At 42.9% G+C, this 16995-nt stretch overlaps 1 protein-coding gene across 1 annotated transcript in view; it reads right to left on the reverse strand.

The window, feature by feature from the left end:
- Positions 1-16995, reverse strand: part of SLC24A3 (solute carrier family 24 member 3) — a 936948-nt gene that overhangs the window by 205365 nt on the left and 714588 nt on the right. The window lies entirely within an intron of this gene.

Below are 16995 nucleotides of genomic sequence, written 5' to 3' on the forward strand. Positions count from 1 at the left end.
CAAAATTTCTAAATGTCTATTTATGATTTCAACTACCATAAGAACATAAGAAAATGCCATACTGGGTCAGACCAAGGGTCCATCAAGCCCAGCATCCTGTTTCCAATCGTGGCCAATCCAGGCCATAAGAACCTAGCAAGTACCCAAAAACTAAGTCTATTCCATGTTACCATTGCATATCGTGGTGTTTACTTTTGATTTTCAATTTTTAGCTGTTTGCAATAGTATATGAATAAAAATGAACTAAAAAAAAAAAAGAATAGGGAAGTTCAGGTGTATCTGACCTCCCAATCAAACTATAATGCAACCAAGGAGAGAACACTATCTATGAGGGACAAATGCTATGATTTTTTTAATTTTTTTAAAAGTGAAAAAGAGGATTTCTATACAGGTACCATAAACAGCAATAAGGAGTTGATAAAGAATGGAACCCTTGCAGTAAATAAACTTACAGAAGTATCTTTAAATAAAAAATAATTGTATTGATCAAAATAACCATAAGCAATGTATCCTAACATAAACCACTCAAATACAATAAAGTAGGCAAAACAAAAAATTGAAAACTATTAATTCATTTCAATCCCCTATAATAAAGCAAAATACACATATTCTGTATGTACCAAAAATAAAAACCAAAACATATACCAACATTTCAAAAGGATATATCAAATAACACTCCTTATTCAAATTAAACCCACAACAGACCATACACAGACTGTGGTTTGCTCCATAGGAGCTTCATTAGAAAGATCTTTCGAAAAATGTTTTCACACTAATTATTGTACATATATCACTGGTATGAAACCCGGTGGAAAATGGTTAAACTAAATAGAAAGCCTACAACAGGGATAGCCAATAAAAAACAGTTTCAATTTTTTAAAACATTTTTAAATAACATAATTGATGAGCAGAAGTTGTTACATTTTGCAGTAATCAACTGGACAAAATGTCTCTAATTTTTATACATCGATTATACTTTATTTAAAGATGCTAAATTTTTTTTTAATTGTTTATTTTTTTTCTTCTGTTGTCCTCTAGATTCATGTACAACCCGTGAAACAGGCAATAAAACTGCTGCAACATCAATGTCAATAAGTGATATCCAGCTTCTTTTCCTGTAACCCTACACCACCTCAGGAGATAGGTATTAACTTTCAGGTTTCACGGCACAGTTCACAAGCACTGGAGAGTTTGACAGCTCTCTTTAAGTCCTAGGCCTAGATTCATCATTCATCACAGAAAGATGAATCCAGCGAAAACGGGGGGGGCCTGCAAAAGCCCGCAGCCTTCACACCACTGTGGTGTCTTCGCTGCTGGCTTTCACACCGAATAGTGCCACCATGAAAGGTGGTGCTATTCGGCACGCTACTGCCGACGATAACATTGGTAACATTATTGCCGGCAGTGAAGACACCACCGACTCTTCCCTCCCCTGTCCCGACTCCTCCCCTCCCCCTAATTTGCATTATAAAAGGCTCTTTTTGCATGCAATATGGCCTTATCGCATGGGTTAGGGCCCCGATGCACGCGATAAAGCGTTAGTGAATGACTCCCCCTAGTTATTAAGGATTTGAATGATTCAGAGAAATTTTTCACTTGATAATTTTTATATGCGATTTAAAATGAACACTGAAGGAAAATTAAGTGGACAATAGTGACATCTATGGATGGATGAATTGTTTTGCCTAATTTATTGTATTTGATATTTTGCATCTATTGATTAGGTTAGGATAAACATTTTGTGGTTAATTTGATCAATTATATTATTATGTCTGCAAATTAAAATTAGTTTCATAAGTTTGTTTTAGTGCACGGTTTCCATTACTTAACAACTTTTTATTTTTTAATTCATCTTTTCTATTTTCAAGGTACAATAATTATAGTAATAGAAAATAATAATTGATTAATGTAATGTTCTTGTGACATGGGTGGAGTAAGAGGATGGATATGAGCAGCTAGGCTAAAGTAGATTGTATTCGCCCACTGGCTCAGTTAGGAAAGCTGTTCTTTTAGCTCAGTGGTGAGAAGGCTGCAGGCTAAAATTCTAAGATCGCCACAGAAATTCTAAGATCTCCCAGTTAGAAAAACTAGGCTGTGGTACTAATGAATATGAAGCAAGTGACTTCTCAGTGCATACAAGGACTGCTCAGTGCATATAAAAAAAATGCCTTAGCTGTTTTGGATATAGATTTAGGTATAGTTTGCTGGATGGTGCACTATAGAATACTGTGAAAGTTCTAGTGCACCATCCAGCAAACTATACCTAAATCTATATCCAAAACAGCTAAGGCATTTTTTTATATGCACTGAGCAGTCCTTTGAATGAGTGGCGCATGCCCAGAGTCCAGATTTTAAATAACCTTTTAAGCTAAGAATAGACACACTTCCATGGAAGAAGAGAATTGTGAATCTTAAGTGCTTGAAGCAAGACTGTTTTTCATGATATCCACAATAAGAACTCATATGAATTATTTGCATACAGAGACTCTACCTAATGATTAGGGGTGTGCATTCGGATTGACCGCATTAGTAAAACGCAACTCATATTTTTTTTTTACTTAAAAAATTGATTCGACATAAACGATCGGATTTCCCACATATCGAACATAGATATGTTCGATATGTGGGAAATCGCGATTGTTGAGCCAAAATAAAAATATAAACCCCCTCACCCTCCTTAATCCCCCCCCCCCGACTTACCACAACTCCCTGGTGATGGAGCGAGGAGTGAGGACGCCATTTCTGCAATCCTTGGCGAGAAGCATGTGACGTCGGCGGCACGTCGAGTGACGCCGGCGTCACGTGATTCCCGGCTCGTTCGCGCCGGACGGCTCGTTCGGCCCAAAAAGAACTTTTGGCCAGCTTGGGGGGGCCTCCTGACCCCCTCAAGCTGGCCAAAAGTTCTTTTTGGGCCGAACGAGCCGTCCGGCGCGAACGAGCCGGGAATCACGTGGCGCTGCGTCACTCAGACGCGACGTCACGTGATTCCCGGCAAGTTCGCGCCGGACGGCTCGTTCGGCGCGAACAAGCCGGGAATCACGTGACGCCGACGTCACGTGATTCCCGGCAAGTTCGCGCCGGACGGCTCGTTCGGCCCAAAAAGAACTTTTGGCCAGCTTGAGGGGGTCAGGAGGCCCCCCCAAGCTGGCCAAAAGTTCTTTTTGGGCCGAACGAGCCGTCCGGCGCGAACTTGCCGGGAATCACGTGACGTCGCGTCTGAGTGACGCGGCGCCACGTGATTCCCGGCTCGTTCACGCCGGACGGCTCGTTCGGCCCAAAAAGAACTTTTGGCCAGCTTGGGGGGGTCAGGAGGCCCCCCCAAGCTGGCCAAAAGTTCTTTTTGGGCCGAACGAGCCGTCAGGCGCGAACGAGCCGGGAATCACGTGACGCCGCGTCACTCGACGTGCCACCGACGTCACATGCTTCTCGCCAAGGATTGCAGAAATGACGTCCTCACTCCTCGCTCGATCACCAGGGAGTTGTGGTAAGTCTGGGGGGGGGATTAAGGAGGGTGAGGGGGTTTAATTTTTTTTTTTGCACATATGTACATATACCCAACTCATTGGATTTTTTTTATGTCCATATTGGCCGCAAGTGGGACCCCCTTTCGGACATAAAAAATATGAACATAAAATTTTGCTCTGCACATCCCTACTAATGATTAATTTACATATTTGGTTATCTTGAAAACCAGACATGTGAACCTGGGAGCTCTCTGTCCCTGCAACAAAGACAGGGAAGAACCCATCTCTTGAAGAATAACCTGATACATATTTTATATTCATTTCTGTAGAAGAATGTAGAATTAAGGGTCAACAAACAAACTGAAGGTGATACCTTTTTACTGGGCCAACTCAGTACATCTGTGACTAACTTTCAATAGCTATACTTTACTTTCTTCTTCAGGTTTGTGAAGAAACAGCACAGTTACACTGGTTTTAAATAGTAGATGTAGCTAGGCATGGGATTCACTGCCTTAGTCATAGTCACATCAGTCAGCCCCTCCTCTGTCCCCTTACTGAGGTGAAATGGCATATGCCTCACTGACCATACAATTTATACATAGTGTAGCTGTTTCTTCACTATTCTGATGAAGGAAGCATAGCTCTCCAACTAGTGACATATATATTGTGCAGTCCAGTAAAAGAGTAACAGCTAAAACTCATTTGACGCTTATTTCTGTATATTTAAGTGGACTAACGTGTGAAGGAGTAAGCCTTCACCACCAGTATAGCAGCCCACTAGAGCGAAGGAGGAGAAGCTGTCAACCCAAGGTAGAAACAGACATCACTAGTTGCAGTGCTAACCCAAAGGCATTGCGGGACGGAGGAAAAAAAAGGTGTCTCTACAGGGAGGGAATCAATTCACTGGATAGGCCCTCCCCAACCAAGTGAGACACCTTGGAATGTTCAGTGGCAGGAAAGGGGCTGGTTCCCCCCCCCCCCCCCGGAGAAATCAGGGCAAGAGCCAGAAGGATCCGCCCAGGGAGGGGAGGGGCTAATAGGGGCCCCGGGAGATGGAATTCATTCCAGCAGGAAGAAGGAATAAACTACCCCTCAGAAAGGGAAGGCAACGATGAGGACATGGAAAGTGAGTGACCCAAGGTATTTATAAGATGGAGAAGAAAGGAAACTGCAAGCAGGTACAGCACACTTTCAGAAGGGAAAGATATTTGTGGGAGGTTGTGGCAGGGCTGACCGCGTCCAAAGCATTAGTTAGGGATCGTCAAGCCCTATCACAGGTGGGAGGTGTTTAAACCTGCCCAGCTTGTTTTTATGTGTTTGTGGCCTTGTAATTTTATGTGTGGCCTTGTTTTTATGTGTAATTTTATGTGTGGCCTTGTTTTTATGTGTTTGTGGCCTCCCATCTCTGTCCCCCTTGACCCAGATTTTCACTAAATGCGGATGAGTCCCCCTCGAACTGGTTTCTCCCTAAGCATACATCATTCCTCCTCTCACTCCCTTCTGTGTTACCCTACCCCCTCCCTACCCCTTCTTCTCCCCCCCTCTCCTCACCCCTTCCCTTCACATTTGTTATTTCATGTTATTCCCTATAATTGTACATTTTGTATATACCTGCAATCTTTGCCTACACTAATTTATTAATCTAATTTCATTCTTCTGTCACTTTTCCTCCTTTTTTCTCTTTTTACCCTCTTGTATTCATGTTATTTTAATTTTAGATTAATGCTTTATTTCCCCTACCTTTCCTTACTCTCTAATTATTATGTTTCAATATGTTCTAATTGTATTATGTTAAACTTGTTCGATGTAAAGCGCCGCCACAGGCACTAGTTTCTTGTTTCGCTGTGAACCGATGTGATATCATTGATGAATGTCGGTATATAAAACCGTTAAATAAAATAAATAAAATAAAATAAATAATAATGTGCTGAGCAGTGCTACAATTCAAAAAAGAGAAAAAAGGACTGTAGCTAGCCACAAGGTTTTTTATTTTTGTGGGATGGGCCTTGTAAAACTGTGCTGAGCCGTGCTATAGTTAAAAAAAAAACAAAACAAAACTGTTTCTTTCCTCAGGAAAAGACTGTGATTAACCACAAGGGTTTTTTTTGTGTTTAAAGCTGCTCAGCTTGTTTTTGGGTGTTTGTGACCTTGTAAAGTTGTGCTGAGTTGTGCTACAATTCAAAAAGAGAAAAAAAACTGTTTCCTTCCCTAGAAAAAAAAGACTGTGACTAATTACAAGTTTTTTTGTGTGTGTGTGTTTGTTGCTTAGCAAACTGGTGGGCTGAGTAATACTATAACCCCAAGAAAGAAAAGTGCCATTTCAATCCTTGATAGGAGGGCCTACAAGGAGGCAGGTCCTGAAAGAGGAAAGAAAGACTTGCCCATTTACTAGAAGGGAGAAGTCTGGACAACTGCTCTGAGGAAGAGAATTTGGACACGCCCTGTTTTTCCTGGGCAGTCTCTGGACCAAGAGTTTTTGTTTATTTTTTTTGTTCGGCCTCGGGCAGAGGTGCATCGACTGGTATACACCTTTCTCTTCAAGTTCCGTCAAAGAAAGTCCTGGAGTTCTGCAGCAGGGATCAAGAGGTGGAAGTTCCAGCTGGGTTCCAGCAGACCAGAGATGTCAGATGACCGCTGACCTTCACACGTGGCAGCCACTATACTTTGCTCAAAATTAGAAAATACTCCATATTACCAAATGAGGAAAAAAATGTGCAAACTCATAGCAAAGAAAAGCAAACTAATCAGCCACTAATCTCTCACACTGCAAGAAGAACAATATCATCCCAAAAGGATTTATGTGCACTAATTCTCTAGCCATAACATGCAGTTCTGACTATGCAGAAGAATTCTGCAAATGCACTAGTTAGAAACTGAAAAATGAATTGACATACCATCTGTAAAATAAGAACTTCATGAAAATTCAAAAAGAAGGAATCATAAGGAACATACAGAAACAAAGTGCCTACCTCAGAGAACAGCTGGAGAAAGAATATCACAACTCCTACATACAAATCTTCAGACACACTGACAGAAGTATAAATGAAGTAGGGATAATAAATATCTCTAAGCACCAACTATCTACCAAAATTGATGACATTCATCTTTACTCTGATCTGGACACACTGTATCTAAAGGTACATTTGTACAAATGTACCTTTAGATGCAGTGTGTCCAGAAATCCAACAGTGTGTCCAGAAATCCAACAGGCCAGTTAAAGATCCCAGGCAGGAGCAATACAGGACTCAAGAGCTGGGCAGTGTAGGGTCTTCTGCCTGATCAGCTACCTCTCCCTTCAGTTGAGCCCAGAAGTTCTGATGGCTGGCAGAACTTTGCTGCCTATGCCCATGGTGCAGGGGTTCAAGCTGAGATGAGTCAGGCAGAAAGCGAAGCAACATCAAAGGTCAGGCCGAGTCAGCAACAAGAAGTCAGTCCAAGGCACAGGAATAGCAAGGCAGGCAGGAACCAGGGAGGTTCCTGCCTGCCTTGCAGGAACAAGGAGACAGGAAACAAGATAGTAACAGAGTACAAGGCAAAACAAATGCAGGACAATCAAGATACAAAGCCCAGGACTGTAGGGAGATATCCCATGTTTAACCACTGAAAGCACCTAGTATGAATCATAATATCCAAGAAGTATACAGACCAGTGTGTTAACAGGCCAAAACACTGTCACAGCTAAAGAAAAGAAACTTTACCCAGATGAGAACTTTAAACCAGAACTGAAGGATGCTTATTAAGATCTGCCTGTTTCGAAGCTCTTGTGTAAATAAAACTAAGGCAGATGGACAATGCAGCAACTTAAGCTCATAAGCAGAAGTCACGGATCGGCCAAGTCCAGAGGTCAGAGGGACACCCACCCTTGGATAAAAGGGGTGCATTCTGAAACAGAAAATGCTGATGCATACAGCCTTGGTCCAGATGTTGCAGGACACCCCCCAAAGAAAAGGGGAGGGGGAAAAGACCTGCAATGCAGTAAAGACCCTCCACCTTCTACATGGTTATGCACTAGCTTATCCATATTTGTACTGTAACGATCCTTCTGTTCAGTTATCTCTCCTTTCTAGATCCAAGTTAACTCTCCCTGTTTTATTGTAACTTTCACACATACATACTATTGTTTTCGATGTTTAAACTTTGTATAGTGTTAATTGTTATTCTCTGTCTTACTCACATTGTTAATTGTAAACCGGGTTGATGTGATTATTATCATGAAAGTCGGTATAACAAAAATAATAAATAAATAAATAAAATAAAATATTTATCAGCTGGAAAGTATAAGATGGAGAGCAAATAAAGAAAAAAAGGGGAACTGAAGCAGACCCAGCAACCCCTGCTATTGAGAACGGACAAAACTATGTGTGGCCAGGAGACTTCAGAGAGGAGACATCCTACCTAGGAAGGTGGCACGGGGTCTGAGGTGTTGAGGAGCCGAGAGCAGCCTGGCACTTCTGCCAGTACCTGACTCAGAAGCAAGACTCCTTCCTGGACCGCCCTTAGGCTCCCGCTTTCTTAACACACGCATGGCTCCCACAAGGGACATGCCATGCTATACCCAAATTAGGGGGTCGCGCTAGCAAGGCAGCACTAGGGTTGCTTGCACAACCTTAGCGCCTCTTTGCTAACACGACCCCACCACGGCTGTCAATTATGAAGACCGATATTGGTGTCCATTTTCATTACTGGCAGATGGCCGGTTATGAAAACCGACGCCGATTTTACCGGCGACGGTTATGTTATTACTACAAAATTCCTAGTAATGAACTTCTTTGCATGCATTTGTATGCAAAGTAGATCATTACATTTTCTCATTATTGAAGGTAAAATAATGCGTAGCTCAGTGTGATGTGGTGGTCAAAAGAACAAACAGAATATTAGCAATTATTAGGAAGAGAATGGCAAATAAAACGGAGGATGTCATAATGCTTCTGTATTGCTCAATGGTTAGACCGCACCTTGAATACTGTGTGCAATTCTGGTGGCCGCATCTCAAAAAAGATATAGTTGCATTGGAGAAAGTACAGAGAAGGGCAACCAAAATGATAAAGGGAATGGAACAGCTGCCCTATGAGGAAAAGCTAAAGAGGTTAGGGCTGAGGGGGGATATGTGTGATGGAGTGCAGCGCTGCCGGGGGCAGGAATGGATAAGATACCATAAGGCAGCTAGTAATACTAGAGCCAGCCAGCAGGGGGAGCAGGTGAAGGCGGAAACTACAAATCCCAGGTTCCTAGAACCACCACCTGACCTGTAGGGAGCGCCTGGAGGAGAGCAGGTGGCAGACTCTGACACTAATGAGTCACACAGGTGAGCCTAGGGAGCTAGAGGAAGAGGGCGTGCCTAGGTAGCGGCAGTGGCCAGAAAAAGCCAGTGCCAGGAAGCAAAGAGAAGGAAATGGAGGTAGGTTCCGGGGGAGAGGAATCCTCCAGCTGTCTCAGGGGCACAGCCTAGCCTGAAAAGGGAAACAGAGAACCTGTACCCTAAGGGAAGTTAGGGCAGGTGTGTTTGCGGGTGAACTGGAGAGCCGGGGGGCTCAAACAGTACCTTTAATCCAGCACATGGGTTAAGGGGGTTTGCTGGTGAACTGGAGAGCCGGGGGGGGGGGCTCAAACAGTGCCTTTGCTCCAGCACCTGTGTTAAGGGGTTAGACTGCTGGAGAGCGGGAGCAGGGTCATTTGTTCAGCTCCTGAGGGGACGGAGCCAATGTAACAGATTCAGCTACTCTGCTTTATAAAAATGCTTTGAGGAACCTCTCTCTCTCTGTGTTATCTTTGGGGGTTGGGGGACTGCTTCAACCCCACGCCATACAAAGAGAACCCAGAAGCCCAGCAAAACCAGGGCCGGCGGAGACCTGAACCCAGGGAGTCCTGTGAGACTGAGGGACTCCAGGGATATCCAGGACTCGCGAGGGGCCTGAACCGGAGGCAGCGGAGCGGCACCCAGGGCAGCACGGGCGGTGAGCCTCCACATATGATAGAAGTCTACAAAATCATGAAAGGACTTGAATGGGTAAATGTGAATCAGTTATTTACTCTTTCAGATAATACAAAAACTAGGAGACCCTCCATGAAGTTAGCAAGTAGCACAATTAAAACAAATCAGAGAAAATTATTTTTCACTCAACTCACAATTAAGCTCTGGAATTCATTGACAGAGGATGTGGTTAAGGCAGCTAGTGAAGCTGGGTTTAAAAACAGTTTGGATAAATTCCTGGAGGAGAAGTCCATAAACTGCTATTAATCAATAGAGAATAACCACTGCTTGTGGCTGGCATTAGTAGCATGGGATCTATTTAACGTTTGGGTACTTGCCAGGTACTTGTAACTTGGATTTGCCACTGTTTGAGATAGGATACTGGGCTTGATGGCTTCTTGGTCTGACCCAGTATGGCATATCTTATGCTCTTATCACTGCATAAGGTGTTTACCGCATGGTAAACATCTAAAACAGCTTAGTAAATATCTCCCATAGCTGGTTAGGCTTGGATGTTATCAAGGAAACGATACCCGGATAACTATATTCATTTACATTCAACGATACCCGGATAACTATATTCATTTACATTCAGCACTATATTCATTTACATTCAGCACAATTCTTATTCCATTGAATATTCCTGTTAACTTATCTGGCTAAATTTTATTTTCAAATATGATTTGGCTTTAGGGGGGAGAAAACTTTAAGCATTTTTAAAATTGCTTCAATGCATCTCATCCCACAATCAGTCTCCAAATGGACTATTCCATGGAAATAATTACCTTTCTGGACACTACTGACTCAATGACCAACCGACAGATGGAACTACCTTCACAGCTCCAGTTTCTCTGTCCAGTTTTTCTGTCTGACTCAGAGGCCTGTAGACCGCACCAGTATAAATGGAAAAGCCATCATCTTTTTTTGTAAATAGCTCACAGCTCTTCCTCCTTTCAGTTACAAGGATAGTGTTCTTGACATAAAGAGCTACTCCTCCCCCTTTTCTGTCCTTCTTCAACAGGCTGCATCCCATTCATGAGACTCACTGAACCATAACAGCGCTGTCACATGAATTACCTATTACTGTAAGACTTTAAGCATACACTTTACAATGACTCACAGCACAATTGAGCTCTGTGGTATATAATGTGTTCCTGTGCGGTGCTGAATGTTTGAGCACTTAGTCATTTTTCACTAATAGATACTTTCATTTTCAGGAAAGCGGATGATATTGGGCACTGGCAATAAGTCAAGGGACTTTTTACAAGCAACAGGGCAACAATGCATGTGACAACTATGATTTATGAAGTTCAGTGCTGGCAGTAATGCCTTGACAATTCAACAGATTTTTACTCCTGAAGCAAAAATGTATTTTTTAAAATGCTGATTCAGTGTCGGGACTTTACCATCCATCGTGTCTATACCATCTATCATCAGCCAGTCCTGTGCTCCTTGTATCTGGATTCACCCCATAGGATAAATGCCTTTTATTTGCATAAACAAAAATCTACCCAAAAAAAGAGGCAATAGAGTCTGGTAGTGACCTGTGATTATATTTACTAAGCCGTGTGTTAGATATAAGACACAGAGCTTATGTGCAGTCAGCGGCTAGAGATATGATGGTCGTACCAATAAATATTCATTATTTATTTACTGGTTAGATTCAGTCACTTAAACCTTAAGAATGAATTTTGCCTTGGACTCACTGAACCATGTCATTCTAATAGCAACAAAATCCAAGTCCACCTCCATCATCAGGGCCTGCAGATCTGGAATTTTTTTTGCTCAGACCATTAGCATTTGTGCACTAAGGCCCAGATTTTAAAAGCCCTACGCGCGTAAATGGCCTTACATGTGCCAGGCCTATTTTAAAAAGGCCCGGCCACACGCGAGTAAGTCCTGGGGCTTCGAGAAAGGGGCGGGGTGCTCCGGGGGGGGGGACGACAGGGCTAGAGGCCCCCGGCACAGTGGCCATTTGCCGCTGTGTCGGGGGATTGTGTGCCGGCAGGGTGCTGGCACGCGCAACCTGCGCCTACCCTGAGGCAGGTGCAACTGGTAAAACAAAATTTGTGGGGGGGTCTAGGTTAAGGGAAGGGGTAGGAAGGATAGATTAGGGGGAAGGGAAGTTCCCTCCCTGGCCGATCCTAAATTGGAACAGTCTGGGAGGGAATGGGGGATGGCCGCGGATGTCAGCGTGCGCAAGTTGCACTAATGTGCACCCCCTTGCGTGTGCCAACCCCTGATTTTATAACGAGTGCCAGCGCGTGCATGTTATAAAATCGGGCATCCACGTGTGCGCGCCAGATTATAAAATCTACCCCTTAGCTTTCCAGTTTTTCTCCCTCAGCATGCTGCACTTCCTGGGCATCTTTTCTACCCTTTTCTTCGAGTGGACTCACTTTGTTCTTTTCTCCACCTATTTCCTGTATTTGTATGTAATGGGGTGGCATTCCAATGCCATTGACTAACTTCTGCCACCTTAATCCTCTAATTTAAACACCTGATGACATACTGTAGGTAAAAATAGGATATGAAAGTCAGTTAGAGGGTTTTTTTCTGCTTCTGTATGAGTCATAAACCACAAAAGTTTCTTGTCTCTTGTGCAGAAAGGAAATAACCGGTTGGAGCTGAGGCAGGAATCCCAGAAAAACTGAGATCATTGATATTGCTATAAGAAATAAGGTACAGAGTTCTTCACATCAGGAGGACTCTCCTACTGGAACTTAGGTGCCTCCTTATCTGGTTCCACTGATTAGCGTATTCTTTGTTTGGGGATAAGGACTGGAGGGTGGGTGATCCACTGAAGGTTAGTCTTATTCTAAATAGATACCTTGAGGAGTGGGGCTATGGAGTTTACAAATACACTGATTGTCATGGCCGGGCAGGCTGGGTAAAGTTATTTTCCTAGCAAGCGCAGAGCAGGGCAGGGTAGGGTCTTCTGCCTGACCCACCACTTCCCTCTTCGGTTGAGTCCGCAGGTTCAGTTGACTGGCAGGACTTAACTGGCAGAGCACCTGGTGCAGGAGTTCAGGCAGAAAATGGATCAGGCTGGCAGTGTTCAAGAGGAGACGAAAGCAGGCAATGGTCAGGGCTGGCAAAGTACAGGCAATGTTGAAGATCAGGCCAAGTCAGGGACCTGGAGTCAAATGAAATGATGAGGAAACAAGGCAGGTAGGTGCGGTAAGGGCAAGGCTTGGAACGCACTGGAAGGAACAAAATAAACACACGGGTAAAAATGAGGTAAAAACACAAACGCAGGAAAAAGGTAAACAAAGGAAAAACTGGAACAGAGGTACAAGGCAGGGTGTATATGGACAGGATAGGCCACTGGGAGGCCTAGACAAGGCAAGGGCAAGACAAAGAACACAGAAAGGACAAGGTCAAGGAATATACAGACATGGAAGGCTACAGGGAGTTTCAGTCAGGACAGGAAAAGGCACGGTACAAGCTAGGCCATGGGAGACCTAGACAGGACAAAAGAGGTTCATAGGGAACAGGAGGACCACTAGGAGGCCCATGGGAAAAAGGAGGGCCATTGGGAGACCACAGGGAATAGAAGGGCCACTAGGAGACCTTCAGGGAACAGAGGGCCAAAGGAAGACCCACAGGGAAATAGACAAACAAAAAGACATTAGGGGATATGATGAAAATGCCCTGATAGCTGTACATGAAATCTCTTTGCACCAGCCTTGGCTCCAATTGAGCTGGAAGTACAAGGTGGGTAACAAAAAAAAAACTATGATAAGTTGTATTGCAACCAGTAAAAATATGTTTCAAAAACAATGAAAAGATAATGCAGTTGAGGTATTAGAAACCCAATGATATAAAATGTAATTATTTAAGATAGAGATGGGGCAAGTGCTTTTGCTGATCCAATACGACATTCTTTTACGCCATGCACTGAGTAATTTTTATCGACCTAATTTATTGCAAATATATCTATTAATAATGTTTAATTATTATTTATGCAGTACTCTCTGGTTACATAGTGCTTTACAAGATATCACTATATGCTCTCTGTGCCAAAGAAGTTACCGGTTTTTCCTTTCCCAGCTATGTCACCCTCTCCAAATATTTTCCCACTTTTAAACTCCCCTTCCCAGATGGCATGCTCGGGCTACTGGTGAGGGCTAAAGGGGAAGTCACCTCTGAGACGGAACCCTTAGGTGCTGCTCTTTTCTCAGCAGGTGTCACTACAGTGGTTGCAAAGGTCTTTCCTCTCTCCTGAACTGCAGATCTAAGGCCTCGGCAAAAGGCAAACCCAGAACACATGGCGAGGTCAAATGACTTTCATAGAGTTCACAGAGTGAATGAGATGGGATATGAAACTGCCTCTCCAATTTGAAAAGTCTATGCTTTTACTTCTCTACAATAGTAGCCCGCTTAAAAAAAAAGTGACAGGGTTGTTCCACATTTTCCTCTGCCTCATCACTCACCTATCACAAACAAGGAGCTTGTTGCAGGAGAGGTGGCTGAGCGGATGCCCAACTAGCGAAGAGGAGAGACAGGGACCCTGGTAGTTTGCATGCTATAAATTGTATGTATTTAGATTACATGATATTCCATTAATAATAATACAAATTAGTTATGTTTCCTATGTCAGTACAGTGCACAGAGAAAAGGTGACTGCTGTGAGCGTCAAAGAATACAAAGTATAAAAAACAGGTAAACAATAGAATCTGGTTTGGGAAAGGATGGTGCTTCAGTTTTCCACAAGTATAGAACTGAGATGGGTTCAACATTGTTTTTCTTTTAATTTCAAAATTCCCTTTGACCCAGCGGTTTTGAATGAAAGCTTTTTTGAGCCATCTAGCCTGGATCATGATAAAAAAAAAATGTCCTGCAAATCTTTGTTGAATTAGATTATTTTCAGAAAAATTGAAAATCTCCAGAGATAATGTGAGAAATTTTACTATTAAGGTACTGTACCAGAGGCCATTGTACTAATCTGTGGAATTTCCCTCGGGTTGGTGCCCTCTTCATAGGAAAGTTTGCTGCGGATGCAAGTCTACTCCATAGCAGAGAGAAAAGAAGCTAGGAAGCAGCAGACAAAAAGATAACTAAACCTCATTTTTGCAAAACCTGGCATGCAAAGATGTTTTCACATATCAGTTTTCATGAAATTCATTAATGATTTACTTTGCATGATCTTATATTGCAGCAACTCATTATCAATAAATTTAAATAAGCTTCTGCATATAGCACACTATGCATAAAAGTTCACTATTGCAAACTAGAAATCTGTGAAAAATGTGCAAACAGGGCTTTGTGAGCAAGAAAGCATGAAAATCCTGGAATTTTGGGGTTTCTGCACATTTCTGCGCAAGAAGTCTTGGTCAGTAAAGTTTTTCATGCTTAGTGCATCAACCTCAAAGTCTATACATACATGCACATCTGTAGGATTCAACATTCTTTAACCATTGTGGATATTTATGCAATAAAATGGTACATTGGTATCCTCATGAGTGAAAAGAATTACCTAATGGTACAGGTATATTATACAGTCTGAAAAACAGAAACCTAGAACATGACAGCAGAAACAAAGCATATGGTCTACCCGGTTTGCCCAGCAAAACATTAAGGGGTAGATTTTAAACGAAGCGTGAGCGGGACCCAGTGCTCACACATGGATGGAAGTATTTTATGCAAAAAAACACAAAAGGTATCACCACACACATTCACTAATCACACCGTTTATGTCAAGATTAAATCAAAACAATCATTTAAAGTGATATTTTGATAGAAACAGGACTGCATCAGCAAGCCTTTGTCAACGTTCACAATATACTTATTGAGACGTCCGGTCTTCTCGATCATTTGCAGCCTGTTTTTTGGAACAGGCTGCAAATGATCGAGAAGACCGGACGTCTCAATAAGTATATTGTGAACGTTGACAAAGGCTTGCTGATGCAGTCCTGTTTCTATCAAAATATCACTTTAAATGATTGTTTTGATTTAATCTTGACATAAACGGTGTGATTAGTGAATGTGTTTGGCGATACCTTTTGTGTTTTTTTGCTGTTAGTTTCGACAGGGTCGCGATTTTCTGCTCTTTGTTTGGTTGCTGGAAGTATTTTATAACATGCGTGCGTGGCTGCATGCGCGTTATAAAATAAGAGCAGAGCACGCACATGCGCAGCGGATTTTGTAATTCAGTTAAGGAGTGGACTGGGAGGGAATTTCACTACCCCCTTACCTCATCTTCCCTACCCTTCCCCTCTCCTCCCCATCCTCTAAACCCTTTCTCTTACCTTTCATTTTTTAATTTTGTTGCTTACTGCTCCAACGGAGCAGTAGCAACTTGCATGTACCTTCCATCCCTACCCCGGTACAGCGGCAAATGGCCACTGTACCGGCCGCCTCCAGCCCTGCCCTCCTCGCCCCCTCCCTGCCCCTTTAACTGGGCTGGGCACTTCGGTGCGTAACGGGGATTATGCGCATGGCCGGGCCCCTTTGAAGATGTGCGCAGTGCGTGCAAGGCCCAGCCACGCACGTAACCCCCGTTTTTTGTGTGCACGGGAGATTTAAAATTTGGCCCTATATCATCTGTATAGTAAACTTTCTACCAGTTTATGTTCTTTCTTTCAAATCTCTTCTATTCCACTGTTTCCTAATATCTGTCCAGCACAGATTACAACATTACAATCATAAAATCATCACAATACAACATAATACCATAAAGAAAACAAGATAAAGGGATAAAAAGATAAGGAAAAATGCCGCCAGTTAGAAAAGCTATTGCTGAAGGGGGGAGAAGAAAAGAATTGTGATTTTTGGTGGAGAAGCCAGAGGTAATTAGGTTAGGTTGGGGTCCTTTATACAGAGTTGCTCTTCTAGGAACCCTAACTGAATGTCAAAAGGATATCTCGGTTATAGCTGCCAAGTGACTTTGGGCCATAAGAGTCCCTTGAGCCAATCCTGTTTCCTGTCGGTACGAATACTCAGAGAATGGGGACGGAAAAAACAAACCAGGACTAACTGGTCCTCCAAGTCACTTGTGACTGTGATCAAGTGGCAGCTACGCAGGGCTTATGGGGAAGGGAAAAATTTCATTCTAGAACCCCCAACACAGAAATGCCTGAAAGTGAACTTTTTTCCGATTATAGTTAAGGATCTCAGCGATTGTGGCCCAGCTTTTTCTTGTCCATACCAATATCAGAAAAACTTTCCGATACTTTCCATTCATTCTTGCTAATAAAGAAACATCCAAGTTAAAGAGCCCAAACAGCAGACCGCTGCTACATGGAGCTGCAGCTGGAATGATGCTATAATAAGGGGAGGAAAAAACCTCAGGTTAAAAGAAGAAGAAATCATTGATTTGGCTCTCCTTAGGCTCTGACTTCTTAAAATGTTAAATAGGGGGTTGAGAGATCCCAATTTTACTCCCCCCCCCCCCCCCCCAAAAAAAAATATTTGTCTGATGCTATGAGCAGCTCTACTTAGAGTCAAGGAAGGGAGAGTGTGCTGAAAGTGGTTGGGGGAGGGTTGCAGAAAAATAGCCACCGGCACATGACAATGAACAGAGAGAAGTACAAAAATTGCAGTCTAAACCCTGCCTTT

Source organism: Rhinatrema bivittatum, chromosome 3 (assembly GCF_901001135.1).
Source record: "Rhinatrema bivittatum chromosome 3, aRhiBiv1.1, whole genome shotgun sequence".
Lineage (NCBI taxonomy): Eukaryota > Metazoa > Chordata > Amphibia > Gymnophiona > Rhinatrematidae > Rhinatrema > Rhinatrema bivittatum.